We start from the raw sequence: 15,698 nt of genomic DNA, 5'->3' as shown, positions 1-15,698 counted from the left end.
TACAGCCCCCATACAATGTAAAGTGTGCACCATACCTTCCTACAGCGCCTTCCTTGGTCCTTCCATGACCCGCCTGATCGGTCTTCCATGCTCTGAGCACTGCAGAGGGAGGGGGGCTCGAGATTCCCTGCTGACAGCTGGCAGAAAGAGAGCAGCGGGGAATCAGCTGAGAGCCGCTCTGCACATTCATGTACCGCCTGAACGGTCTTTTCCCACTCCGAGCACTGCAGAGGGAGGGGGGCCCCGAGATACCCTGCTGACAGCTGGCAGAAGGAGAGCAGCAGAGAATCAGCTGAGTGATGATTGGCGCTTCCATGTACCGCCTGAACGGTCTTTTCCTGCTCTGAGCCCTACAGAGGGAGGGGGGCCAAGTTACGCGCTGACAGATGAGGAGGAGAGCAGCGGGGATCAGCTGAGTAGCGCCGCAACAAAGGTATTCACCGAAGAAACATACACAATCTAGACCGCACAACCCCAAACTAGGGCTTATTTTCGGGGAAGGGCTTATATTGCAGCCTTCTCCAAAAATGACAGTAGGGCTTACTTTCGGGGTAGGTCTTATTTTCGCAGAAACACGGTAGTGATGGCGGAAATCAGTGTTTTTTAGCGGGACTGTGACATTGTGGTGGACAATCTGACCCTAAGTGACACTTTTTGGTGACCAGTGTCACCAATACAGTGATCAGTGCTATAAAAATGCACTGACACTGGCAGGGAAGGGGTTAATACTAGGGGGTGATCAAAGGGTTAACTGTTCCCTAGGGAGGTGTTTTCTAAATGTCAGGGGGATGGACTGACTGGGAGTAGAGAGAGATCGCTGTTCCTGTTCACTAGGAACAGCTGATCTGATTAAAAGTAGGATACAACTCACATGTTAAACGCTCATCACAGGCTTGTCAGATGTTATGGTACCATAAGCTCACCCCAGATGAAGAAATTTCTAGTCGAAAGGTGTCGGGTGGACCCATCCACAACATCGCTTTTGGTACCATGACATCTGACAAGCCTGTGATGAGCGTTTAACATGTGAGTTTTATCCTACTTTTAATAAACAAGACTGTTCATACTGTATCACGCTATGTGAGTTATTTTTAATATTTCTTGCATGGCATGTGGTTACCGAGCCTCTATGAAGTTATCATTAACACTGTGATTTGGGATCATCAAGTTGATTAGCCATTTGGATCCAGGACCAGCTGTTTAGATCAGGATGATCAATACAAGCCTTTGGTGACTTGGGCGGTATATACCTTCCCTAGTCATTTATATTTGGTAAGCCCCCTTTTCTACCATTGGTGGTGGGACTTCTGTCAAGCTGTTGTTCCATCTTCAAGATCTCCTTATGTTGAAGCCATTTTTATCCACATTTATTTGGACTCTAGTCACTTCATGCACTTTCCTGTGGTGAAGTCACCCTTATTTCCATTTGTTTGGATTCCAGTCACTTTATGCACTTTCTCAATGTATTGTTATTATTTGCAAGCCTTTACTATATGTTGGCACACTAATATGTTTAGTAAGGTCACGTGGTGACACTTTAAGATTTAGTCATGTATTTATATATGTAGATTTGGTTTGTCATCTTTTAGATGTGTGTTCTTTCCATATCTTTACACAGATATTAGCGCTACATTGTTCCAATTTACCTTATGGGGTTTCCCCTTAAAATCCATATCAGAACTCAGGGTCTGGTATGGATATGAGGGAGGACCCCACACCATTTTTTAACCATTTTTTCCTGTGCGAATCAACGTACCTGTACGTCGGTCCGTGCAAGGAGGATAGCAATTGCGGTGAGGAGAGGCAGAACAGGGAACTGCCTATGTAAACAAGGTGATTGCCTGTTCTGCCTAATGACATGACAGAGATCTACTATTAGCAGTGAGAGAGATTTCACCGCTCCAGGTGAGCCCTGTACACAATCAAGGACGGTTGGATTACCAAGGTGCTGGCGATGCACGTAGCAATAGTAGACTGAAGAAAGGAAAATGGACAGCCGCACTCTGGAATATTTTTATTTTCCACTGAACATGCACAATCACAGCAACCACAACGACAGAACAGCCGACACGTTTCGCACTCAAAATTAGTGCTTAATCATGGCTACTATTCGCAGTGATTGGGAACAGTGATCTCTATCATGTTCCAGTAAGCCCATCCCCCCTACAGAACACACCTAGGGAACACACTTAACCCTTTGATCGCCCCTAGTGTTAACTCCTTCCTTGCCAGTGTGATTTTTCCATTGATCAGTGCATTTTTTTTAGCACTGATCAATGTAATAATGTCACTGGTCCCCAAAAAGTGTCATTTGGGATCAGATTTGTTTGCTGCAATGTCGCAGTCCCACTAAAAATAGCAGATCGCCGCCATTACCTGTAAAAACAATAAAAAAACAAAAGTCCCTAAATCTATCCCATACTTTGTAAAAGCGATAACTTTGCGCAAACCAATCAATATACACCCATTGTGATTTTTTTTTGCCAAAAATATGTCCAAGAATATATATCGGCCTAAACTGATGAATAAATACTTTTTTATATTTTTTTTGGTGATATGTATTATAGCAGAAATTAAAAAAAAAATTTTTTTTTTTTTTTAAATTGTTGTTTATAGCGCAAAAAATGAAATCAAGATCAAATTCTATTTGTGGGTAAAAAGGGATGCAAATTTTGTTTGGGTACAGCATCAAACGACCGCGCAGTTGTAGGTTGAAATGACACAGTGCCGTATTGAAAAAAATGGCCTGGTCACTAAGGGGACAAATCCTTCTGGGGCTGAAGTGGTTAAAAAAATGTTGGCGTGTGGTTTCCCCGCAAAGTCCATACCAGACCCAAAGTGACAAATTTTTCACTGCTAACATTGCAACACACACACGGCAAATATTGTTGCAACATTTTATGGCACACTGTATTTGTGCAGCAGTCTTCCAAACGCAATTTTTTAGGGAAAAATAAACTGTTTAACATAAAGACATTTAAGAGATGTCAACGTAAACGGTTTACTTGTATTTTCCAAATCTATGGTTATTCAATATTTATTAAACTAATCAATATACAAATTGGTCAAAGTAAACACTCAAATCTATATAATAATGTATTTATTTTATTAATACCTTGTTAGTTGCAGGGTCCATTACGTAAAACCACACTTTTTCCAAAGGGCAGGTGAAATTGAATGTTTCAAAATTTCGCAATCAATTTTGCATTCACATTAGCGAAATTTCGCAATATTGTTTATTCGATAAAATATCACGAATATTCGATTTTAGCGGATATTTCTCGAATATTCGGGTATATATTCGTGATATATCGCAAAATCGAATATGGCGTATTCCGCTCAACACTACTGGTTACCTGTTTAGAGTTACAGAGGATATATATTGTGGTTGTGCCATAGATCTATGGAAAATGAGTTGCTACCCACATCCCTGACTTAGATACAAACAAAACAGAACAGTTTCCTCTATGGGACTCCTTGACAATCAAAATGTATTGAAATTTTATTTTTTTGCAGAAAAGTTAAAAATGTATGATATAACTTTGATAAAAAACAGATTTGATAGAGCCTGTAAGGGGGGAGGGGATGGCAGGCCCAAAATCAGGCTAAAACATAAAGGGCACCTTAAGTCCAACCAATTATATGTAATTATATGGTATCGCTTCATCGATGATATCTTGTTTGCGTGGGATGGGCCCTCCGACAAGCTACAGAGTTTTCTTTGTGAATTGAATATAAATTTATTCAATTTGACCTTCACCATGGTCTATGACCACAGCTCCGTCACCTTTTTGGATGTAAAAATTTAAGTATCAAGATGGTCTGTTAACCAGCTCTCTCTAATGGCCACAGCCGGGAATTCTGAGTGAGTGAGTGAATTACTTATGTAACGCTACAAATGCGAACTGAGTCGCCTCAAGGCGCTTGGCATCCATTTTGCTTCAGTTTGACCCTCAGAATAGATGGGTCTTCAATTTTTTCTGAAGGCCAGGTGATCAATTTCCATTCGGATATTAGTTGGTAAAGCGTTCCATAGTCGAAGTCCTTGAACTATACTGCATGCAAGTAGCTTCCACCCAAAACCTCTAATCTCCTCAATCCCCTATAGTCAATACCTACGGGTCAGAAGAAATTGTTCCAATGACAACGCTTTTAAGAAGGAAGCCGATTCATTGAAAGAAAAACTTCTGGCGCAAGGGTATTCCAACACTTGCCTAAAAAAGGCCTTTAAAAGAGCCTGCTTAAGAACGTGACATGAGCTTATTTATAATCCCATGTCTGCTAAAAATAAAACAAATCCAATATAGATCATTCACATTTAAACAGGCTAAATCATTAAGAGACCAACTACTCACAAGTGAATATTTGGGAGGAGGGGGGAGGAGAGATCCCTGTAGACACCCAGGGACCTTCAAGTGTGGGGGTTGTGGCTACTGCCAGTTTCTGAATACAGCTAAAAATATTAGACTGCCCATTGGTGAAAAGTATCTACCAAACCACTATGCAAATTGTCGAACTTCTGGTGTGGTATATCTTTTGTTATGCGAATGTGCGTGTTTCTATGTAGACAAGACAAGCCTGGAATTTTGAAAGTGAGCATAGGATCCATGAAATCCTGTAATCCAAGTCTCCCTCTTGGTAGACATGTCTCGGCTATACACGATAGAATTTTTCCAAAAATATCGTTCTTGATTCTAGATCATATACATCCAGGTACGCGCGGTGGCGACTGGATTAAGACTCTCTTGCAACATGACTCCCGTGCTTGTCCCCGGCGGGCGCGATCGCCGCCGGGCACACGCGATCGCTCTCGGTCCTGTCAGCAGGGGAAATGCTGATCTTCTGTTCATACAATGTATGAACAGAGGATCAGTGTTTCCCCTAGTGAGGCCACCCCCCCCCACAGTAAGAACACACCCAGGGACATACTTAACCCCTTCCCCGCCCCCTAGTGTTAACCCCTTCCCTGCCAGTGGCATTTTTATAGTAATCCAATGCATTTTTATAGCACTGATCGCTATAAAAATGCCACTGGTCCCAAAAATGTGTCAAAAGTGTCCGAAGTGTCCGCCATAATGTCGCAGTACCGAAAAAAAATCGCTGATCGCCGCCATTACTAGTAAAAAAAATATATTAATAAAAATGACATAAAAATACCCCCTATTTTGTAAACGCTATAACTTTTGCGCAAACCAATCAATAAACGCTTATTGCGTTTTTTTTTTACGAAAAATACGTAGAAGAATACGTCTCGGCCTAAACTGAGGAAAAAAAATGTTTTTTTTATATATTTTTGGGGGATATTTATTACAGCAAAAAGTAAAAAATATTCATTTTTTTCAAAATTGTCGCTCTATTTTTGTTTATAGCGCAACAAATAAAAACTGCAGAGGTGATCAAATACCACCAAAAGAAAGCTCTATTTGTGGGAAAAAAAGGACACCAATTTTGTTTGGGAGCCACGTCGCACGACCGCGCAATTGTCATTTAAAGCGACGCAGTCCCGAATCGCAAAAAGTGCTCTGGTCTTTGACCAGCAATATGGTGCGGGGGGTAAGTGGTTAAACACAGCAAGACCTCCTGGCTTGAATGAATCTATTTCATTCAGGCCCTTCCTGGAAGGATTTGCATCAGGGGGATCTGAATGGGTTCCTAATGACACAAATCTGATCCTTCATTACGATGCGATGGTATGTTCGGGTTCTTGCAGAACAAAAATATTTGTCATGACATCAGTCTTTAAATGGAAATGACACATATTTTTCGCCTTTATTCTATTGCTATCTTAAGTTTAATTTTTTTGTTGTAATCCTTTTATGTGGTTTGATGGATACTGCATGTTTTTTTGACTGTAATTTATTTGCTCTGATTCTCTCTTTTCCTGCTGCTCCTTCTCTTCTCTGATTAGCATAGCTAAATTCTTTGCACTCTTGTACTTCTGCTCTAATTTCTGCTGCCGTTCATTGCAACCTTAGCCACTGGGGGCAGGATGCATTGGGCCCATTTTCTGGTCACTCACTCACCACACATGGGCCAGTAGCGTCATCTTTCTTTGATGCACTTGGCCTCACTTTGCTGGGCGTACCTGGCCGAGTGTATACTCGTTGCCATGGCGCCCAGTCACCTGCCTGTCCCCGCCCCTCTCCATCGGGCATGTGACATCACAATGCTGATTCTGAGCGCTGTCCTACACCTCTGCAATTTCTGCTGAGCTGACACTTTGGGAGGCGGGTCTATGCGTTGGGGACTCAGAGGGTGCCTCCTCTATCCAGCCCCAACTCTAACCTACTCACAGCTGTGAGAGATATAGTTGATCAGCAGGATATGTATACAAGACAGACACTTCTGTGTTCTGCTCTCAGCACTGTGCAACCTCTCCAACAATCAAATGCCTCTCTCTGATCAATGCTTTATAATTTTCACTCTCTCCCTGTCTTCTACCTCCTCTTTCTCCTACCACCTAACACATACCTGTAGAAACCTTTGCAACTTTTACTCTTCTCTTCTCTATTCTGCTACTGACCACCTCGATGACAAAATATCACAGCCCAACCTAGCGACTTCTATCTACAATAGGCCCCTGTCCTCCGCCCTGGACACGCTTGTGTCCCTCACTACTCACATAATCAGGCCCCAACCCTTACAACCTGGGCAAACAGATGACACCAGAAGTCTCAAAAAAGGAGAAAACTTCAAACAATAGAAATCTGCCCTCCAAAAATAAAATTTCTGCCTTCTCACTGCCATGCAGACCTATTTTATCGCTCTCATTAATACCCTCTCATCCAGCCCCCATCAACTCTTCTCTATCTTTAACTCTCTACTTCGTCCTCCACTTCCTCCACTCACTAACTCATTCACTGCCCAGGAGATTGGCAATCACTTAATCATATTTATATAGTTTATGATGAGTTTTCCACTGTACAGATACCACCCCCACTTAACACCCCATGTACATAGGTACACTTATTGCTTTCCTCATTTAACCCCTCTTCTATAGATGAAGCTGCTAAACGTTTTTCTAATGCCCCTCTAACCACCTGCCCTCTAGAACCTGTTCCCTCCCAAATACTTCGGTCTCCCTCTGGCTCTTTCCTACACTCTCTAACTCACATCTTCAATCTCTCCCTTTCTTCTGGTATCTTCCCCAACTCTAAAACATGCACTAGTGACCCTATACTTAAAAAGTCTTCCTTGGACCACACCAATCAACAACCTATTCCCCATATCCTTGCTCTCCTTTTCTTCCAAACTCCTTGAATACTTGTCTACAGTCAACTGAGCGACCACCTAACTGAGAATAACCTTCTTGATCCCCTTCAGTCTAGATTTTGCCCTCAGTCTCACAAACCTCTTCATGGGAGAGTGGGAGGACAAGTTTGTGTTTGGGAGGATGAGAGAAAAACTGATCTTTTACAGAGGGTTCATCGAAAAAAAATATTTTATATGGTCAGGGACGGATTCCTCTCTCTTAGAATTCATTGATGATCTCAATAAGACCTATAATAATATCAAATTATCTAGCCAGTGGAGTAAAGACCAGATACATTTTCTGGATGTAGATGTCTTTAGACAAAATCATCGATTAGAGACAAAAGTGTATTTTAAACCCACTAACCATAATAGCTATCTTTCCTTGCAGAGTGGATACCATCCCCTATGATTAAAAAATATACCAAAGGGCCAAATTATGAGAGTGAAAAGGAATTGTTCCTCTATTAGCGATTTCATAGCACAATATCAAGTAATTAAGAATAGGTTTATTGAAAAAGACTATAATTCCCACCAGCTTGATCCTATAATACAAGAGGTGCGGAACTACCGCGTGAATATTGTCTGGGTTATGAAAGGAGAACTTGTAAGAATAACGATAACCTGAGTGGGTTTTCATCTCCAGTTATCACTCACAGTATAAAGAGGTAGAAGCGATCTTTGAAAATCATTGACATATACTTTGTATAGATACAACACTGAAACCTGTACTTCCCACTATCCCTAAGTTTATTCATAGGAAATCTCCAAAGTTTTGGAGACAAGGTGGTAAAAAAAATATTGGATCCACCAAGTACACCACTGTTCTTTTGGGATTGTGGTGTTTTTTTTCCCATTAGGAAATGTAAGGCATGTAGCAAGGTGACTAGAGCTTTGAGAGGCCTTGAACAATTTACATATACATCAAACAATATGGAATTCCAAATAACCAAATTTATGACATGCAACACCCCTCATGTAGTGTACGCGTTAGAATATCCATGTGGCACACAAAAAGATTATTAAGAATACGGATTGCGAAGCATATCCAGAATATAATAATAGGGTTAGCGTGTCATTACACTTTAACCACTTGCCGATCGTCTTTCTGCATATATACTACGGCAAGGCGGCTCAGCTGCGCAAACCGATGTACCTGTATGTCGGTCTGTGCACGTGGTACTGCAGGATATGTATTATACGTTAAAACGGAGTTCCACCCATGAAACAAACTTTACAGAAATCAACAGTAATATCCATCAGCAACATCATTTGGAAAAAAAAATGTACTCACTCGTTCGTTGTTATGGTTTCATAGATACACTATCTAAAGCAAACACATTTAGCCTCAGAGCAGCGATGATAGCCCTCGGGGCTGCCCACTGACTCCTGGGAAAGGATGACACACATCTCCCAGGAGCATTAGCGAGCACAGGCGCCAAGGGAAATTATGTCAGTCGTCGTGGAGAGGAAATGGCAACAGCCCTGAACGAGTAATTTTTTTATTTTACACAATGTATTTCATTCTAGAGCATCTCCTTCCTACCCCCTGAAGATGACCGCCCTCTACAAGGTCGAAACGCGTCGGGGTTTATCATGAATGAATGAATGAATGAAAAACTTATATAGCGCGGCACATGCGAACTGAATCGCCTCTGGGCGCTTGATGTTTCGTGTCTCATGACATCAAAAGAGCAGAGTTTTAATCCGTCTTCTGAAAGTCAGGTGGTTTTCCTCCAACCGAACGCTGGTTGGTAAAGCGTTCCATAGTCTCGGACCTTGAAAAGCAAACCTTCTTTCTCCTTTGGACTTGTATTTGGTTTTTGGCACCTTGACCAGATTTTGGTCAGTGGATCGCAGAACGCGATTCGAATTGTGAGGTTCTATCTTGTCGCAAAGATATTGCGGCGCCTTCCCATGGATGCACTTATGTGTCAGGCAGAGTGCTTTAAATACAATTCTGTCTTTTACTGGCAGCCAGTGAAGGGTTCTCAGCGAAGGTGAGATTGATTCCCATGTCCTTTTCCCAGTCACCAGTCTGGCGGCCGTATTCTGTACGACTTGCAGACGAGCGATTTGGTACTTTGGGAGCCCGAGGTAAAGGGCATTTGCATAGTCCAGTCTGGAATTCACGATTGTTCCCACAACGACTGCTACGTCTTCTTTGGGGATAAATGGAATAAGTCTGCGTAGTAGGCGCAACAAATGGTGCGATCCGCTGACTACTGACCCTATTTGTGCGTCCATTGTCATGAAGGTGTCAAAAATGACTCCTAGACTTTTGACTTTGGAGCTAGGGGTGATGATTTGGCCCAGAATGGGCGGCGGTGTCCAGGTTGTTGCCAGTTGACTCTTTCGGCTGGCATGAAACATAAGAAGTTCTGTTTTGGAACTGTTGAGTTTAAGATAACTCTTAGTCATCCAGTTTTCTATCGAAGAGAGACATTTCTCTAAACTGATATGATGATCCTTTTTGTTGCAGATGCGAAAATACAATTGCGTATCGTCTGCATAAGAGTGATAGAGTAGTTTTTGGCTACTGATAATATCAAAGAGAGGGCGAAGATAGATGTTGAACAGCACCGGTGACAGGGGGGATCCTTGGGGGACTCCACATGGCACCGTGCGTTTTTCCGACGTGAAAGATCCCAGTTTCACTGTTTGTGATCGGTTTTCAAGAAAGGAGGAAAACCATGGTAAATCACCTTCTGCGATTCTGGCTACCTCGGCCAGTCGCATCAGTAACATTTTGTGGTCTACTGTGTCAAAGGCTGCGCTTAGGTCCAGCAGAACCAGGAGACAGGATTCTCCCTCGTCTGCGGCCTCGAGGGCATCGTCCCATATTTTGAGTAAGGCCGTTTCTGTCCCGTGTCCGGGACGGAAACCTGATTGAAATGGATCGAGTAGATTGTGGGTATCCAGATGCTGTTGCAGCTGTTGTACCACTATTTTCTCCATTATCTTGGAGAGAATATTTAGGCCTGTTATGGGGCGGCGGTGAGTTGGGTCCTTGGGATCCAAGTTAGGTTTTTTCAGGATGGGCTGGATTGTGCCCTCTTTCAGCAGGGATGGCACTATGCCTTCCTTAAATGACTGATTTATAAGCTGTGTGATGGGAGGCGCCAGAATGTCGGCGCATTCCTTCAGCAGCTTGGTGGGAATGATGTCATTGGGTGCTGTGCTTTTCCGCAACGCACCAATGATATTTTTGGTGGTATCGATGGAGATGGGTTCCAGAGTGAACTTAGTTGATTGTAGAAGGTTTCTGTTGGTGTTTTGTAGTTGATTGAAGAGGGGGCTGAGGGGGGTATTATTTTGCAGAATACTTACCCGGATTCTTTCGATTTTGTCGATGAAGAAATCCAATAGTTCATTACAGAACTCTTGGGTGTCTGAATTGGGGACTTCAAGACATCCCGGATTCATGGTCTGGGTGACCATCTTGAATAGTTCTCGGGGGCGGTTCATGGCGCTGTTAATCGTCATAGAAAAATGATGTTTCTTTGCTTTGAAGATTTCTTTATGATATTGTGTTGTTATTGCCTTGTAGATGATGAGGTGATCTTCTGAAGGGCTTCTTTTCCAGGCGGCTTCCGCCCTTCTGCGCTCTTGCTTCAGTAGGGACAGCTGGTTGTTGAACCAGCCGGACTTTTTTTTCCGGATGCGGACTTTGCGTTTCGGTGCTACTAAGTCGGCTGATTGTAGCAGAGCTGCATTTATGGCATCCAGTGTATCTGAGGCTGTTAACTGAGGATGAATAGTTTCGATTCGGTTTCCCAAGGTAGATTTGAAGAGTTCCGAATGGAGCTTCTTCTGAGATCTAGCCCAGTGTATTGTCACCGGCTTGGGTGCTTTTATAACTGGTGGAATTTTGGAAATTATGAAACTAATTGCATGGTGGTCTGTCCATGGCAAAGGTTCATTTCCCAAAATGTTTATTTTCAGATTTTGTCTGAAAATTAGGTCGAGTGTGTGACCTGAAGCATGCGTGGGACCGCATATAAGTTGCTGTAGTCCTAATCCTTCCAGGTGATCGATGCAGGCATCCGCAATGGGATCCTGTGAGGAGTTGGCCCACAGATTGAAGTCCCCGAGCAGCAAAAGAGGTTTGCTGTTAAGGGTATAAGTGGATATGAACTCCGTTAATGATGGTAGAAGCTGCGATTTTGGCCCAGGTGGCCTATAGCAGAGGAGAATGTGAACAGTCTCCTGGGGGGAAGTTTGAAGTTGAAGAGTAAGGGTTTCCATAAATGGAAGAGGATTTTGAAGGACCGGCTTAGTGATTGCAATATGAAACTTATGGATCACCGCCAGGCCTCCTCCTCTTTGCCCTATTCTGTTTTGCGTTATAATGCGATAATTTTCTGGCACCAATTCTCCAAGAATGGTGTTGCAGTCGTCTGAAAGCCAGCTTTCTGTGATAAAGAGGCAGTCTAGATCGTTTTGTAGTAAGAAATCGTGGATTTCTGATCGGTGTTTTACTGCCGATCTTGTGTTGATCAAAGCACATGATATGTGCTTGAGCTGGGTTAAATGGTTGAAATTTTTGATGGTCGATCGTTGATCGAATCTCAAAAGTTGGTCTATTTTTAAGGCCTTTTTGGTGACGGCTGGTAATACTGTTGCGAATTGTCTCAGACCCCAAATCGTTTCTGCAGAGTATCGCAGTTTAACCATTGTTGCCAGTCACCGAGGGGGGGGGGATTAATTGCAATAGAGGGAAGATTCGCTGAATCCTCTCGCTTGGCCTTGGTCCAGAGGAAGGCAAAAAAACCCTGGCAGTAATAAGCCAATTTGCTGCCGCAGGGAAAAAAATTCCTTCCTGATCCCTGAAAGGCGATCGGACGAAACCCTGGATCAAGTACTGTTTGGAATGGGGGGAAGGGGGGGAAGAAGGGTGTCACTGTAGCTGAGGAGTACCAAGATGGCCGCCGACCGGGCCACAGGCCTCAGGTTTGGGGGCTGTTTGGCTTGGTGGGTATGAGCTGGTTGTTAATCCAGGGGAGGATGGGATCCTCCAGGGATAGGGGGATGATCCCTGACAATTCCAGGAAAATTTCCAGGCTGTCAGTGCTCCTTTTTGCGGCGCACCGCTAGGCCGCGGCTGAAGCCGCGGTCTTTCCTAATTGCGGCGGCCGCGAATAAGGCCTGGTCTGGCGCGAATGCGGGAAAGAGCCGCAGATCGCCAGAAAAAAGCGCTGCTATGCGTGGCGGGTGGCCGGGGTGATTATGGGTGACTGATTGGGGTGCATGCGGCTCTAAGAGAAGGTAAACAGCCGCAATTTGGATCGCTGGAGTGGCTGTCCTGAAAAGGACGGTCACTAGCGATTCCTGGGGGTGGAAAGATGGCCCTGAAAGACAGGGTCTTACCTGAAGAGAGGGGCCCACGAAGGGAAGGAAGGAGCTGGTCCTATGGGCTGCAAGTTGATTCATGCAGCAAAGATTGTAGGAGCCTGCCTGTCTGCGGTGTCAGCTGGCTATCTGTCTGGTCCCTGGAGAGAGCAGACTCGTCGGGAAGCGTCCTACTCCCTCACTGAACTGACACTGACTGATTATCCAGCTAAGCCTTGTCAGCTGTGATGAGCTTGGGTGTGTTCCTCTCAGCTAGTCTAGTGTTTCTCAACTCCAGTCCTCATATGTATCATGTTCATTATGTGTACCATTGTTATAACATTATGCCATGCTTTTGCAGGTTTGCCCTTATGGCCTAATCAATATACTGTTAATCTTGTATGTACATTTTTCTATTGCCATTACTTGACTGTGTTTTCGTTAAAAAATATATCAGATACGTTTCCTTGTGAGACATATAAAACTACATTAAAACTTTTGTATTAACTAAATAATATCTATTTATCTATTTTTTGCTGCAATACAAAGCCCCCCGGGGTAAATTTCTCTTCCTCGATATGGTGATGCTGGTTACCCAGCATGCACCTACCGTTCTCGCGCGTGCAGTGTTTACAAGGGGCACAGGGACTTGTTGGGACTAAATGTGTTTGCTTTAGATAGTGTATCTATGAAACCATAACAATGGGATCGGCACTTCCTCCTTCACCGGCCGTTGTTATTGCAACAAGTTGGCAACAAGTCCCTGCGCCCCTTGTAAACACTGCACGCGCGAGAACGGGAGGTGCATGCTGGGTGACCAGCATCACCATATCGAGGAAGAGAATGCCAGTGGGCCTCACATGCCCATACTAAAGATGGAAGCACTCTGCAGAGCAAAAATAAAAAGGAAGTAATATAAAAAATTGAATTAAGCAGCGATTTCTGTAATAGCATTGATTCCCAGCATTTAAATAGTTTAATAGAACGTAATCCATTCAAAAAATATATATATATTCCGGATGGAACTCCGCTTTAATCATGATGGCCGCCCACCAAGATTAATAAAAAGCTCTGGTGTCTGACAGTTCTTATATAACTATGGGGCTTGGCCATCAGGTAACATCTCTCAAGGACCCTGTCTCCTCGTGATGTCACAGACCCATCATGCCCGGGGCGGTAAAATCACAAGAGGGTGGGGTCTTCGGGTGACCTCATCTGATGACCACGCCCCATAGTTATATAAGAACTTTCATACACCAGAGCTGCCAGAACGTCAGAAACCTTTATCGGGTCTTGGAGGCAAGACAGGACCCTATAAAGGGCTTAAACTGTCTCCTGTTTTTTTTACAATACACAGTTTTTTTTGAGGGGGGGGGGTGAATGGGTAGGTGTACTGTGTACCCCATGCTCATTCACACAGGGGGGCTGGGAACCACTTTAAGACCGCATATACATACTGAGGCCGGGCGGCTCTATTATGCAAAATTATATACCTGTACAGTGTTCATCTGCCACCTGCGATCGCTCCTCACAGAGGCAGAACAGGGATCTGCCTATGTAAACAACGTGGATCCCTATTCTGACAGGGGAGGAGAGAGAGATCAGTAGTTTCAAGTGATCAAGGACAGCGATCTCTCTCTACTCCCAGTCAGTCTGTCCCCCTGACAGTTAGAAAGCACCTCCGTAGGGAACAATTTAATCACCCCTAGTAATAACCCCTTCCCTGCCAGTGCTATTTATACAGTAATCAATGCATTTTTATAGCACTGAATACTGTATTGGTGTCACTGGTCACTAAAAAGTGTCACTTAGGGTCAGATTTCTCCACTGCAATGTCGCAGTCCCGCTAAGAATTGCTGATCCCCACCATTACTAGTAAAAACAATAAAAGAATTAAAAGCCCCTACATTTTTCCCCTATTTTGTAGATGCTATAACTTTTGCGCAAACCAATCAATATACGCTTATTGGGATTTTTTTTACCAAAAGTCTGTAGAAGAATACATATTGGCCTAAACCGATGAAAACATTTTTTTTTTTTTTTGTCTTTTTTTGGATATGTATTATAGCATAAACTACAAAATATTGAACTGGAAATCTACAGTATATTCAATTTTTTGTGGGAATTAGGTTTTAATAGGTTTTTGGTTACTGTAACATATTTTGTTCATGATCACTGTATTTAGTGTTATTTTGAAATAAATTAAAGCAAACAATTAAAAGTTGGTTTCTGATTTGGCTGGTACTTTACATATATTCTATTTGGGCTGTTACCAAATAACTTGTTTTTCACAAAAAATAATAAGTAGGGGTTTTTAACAAGTAGCTTTGCAGACTTGTGTCTACAGACCAAAATAGCTATAAGCTTTAAAAGGCACTGAAACCCTTTTACCTACTGTAATTAGAGCTAGCTGTAAAACAGAAGGCACAGTAAGGTTATGGCGCATAAAAACAACAGTAAATTAATTCTATTTACTTAAGACAAAAACAATCAAAAGGGCATTTGTGTTTATTACGTCTGCATTTTAGATCCTTGTGTTTTCTTTACAAGTTGTTTAATGAAGCTGAGGCAAACTTAAAGCAGCTATACGTCTTTGGAATGGATGGAGAATAAAAAGTGACATATAACGATCTCCTGCTGTGCAGACTTTGCTAGAATGAAAATAAAGTGCATCTTCTTTGAAAACCTAAAAATACAAAATCAACATTAAAGAGGTTCAGACTTGTCTTCTATGACATACATAACACATCTACAGTATATACAGTATATCCAAATATCTGTCTATATTTTTATGGGTACGGTAATTTCTTTCCATACTATTAAAGCAGTGTTGTAACGCTGTAATGAATATATTGCCATCGTTGCTAGCCCGAAATTAGCCCCGATTAGTATGCCTTTGTACTTGAGCTTACTCTTTTTTATTTTTAGTGGCTGAATATGACCGGGTATGAAAGCTCAACAGAAATAATATTTTTAGGTTTACAGTGTACATTTAAGTATACATAACAACACTGTTATATACATGTTTAATTTTCATTTTTTTTTACTTATGCCAGCTCCAATGGCAGCAGAAAACCACAGTTCCAACATCTGGCTGCATAGAAGGACCACTGCTC

Source organism: Rana temporaria, chromosome 1 (assembly GCF_905171775.1).
Source record: "Rana temporaria chromosome 1, aRanTem1.1, whole genome shotgun sequence".
Taxonomy (NCBI): Eukaryota; Metazoa; Chordata; class Amphibia; order Anura; family Ranidae; genus Rana; species Rana temporaria.
This window is presented reverse-complemented; position numbering follows the sequence as displayed.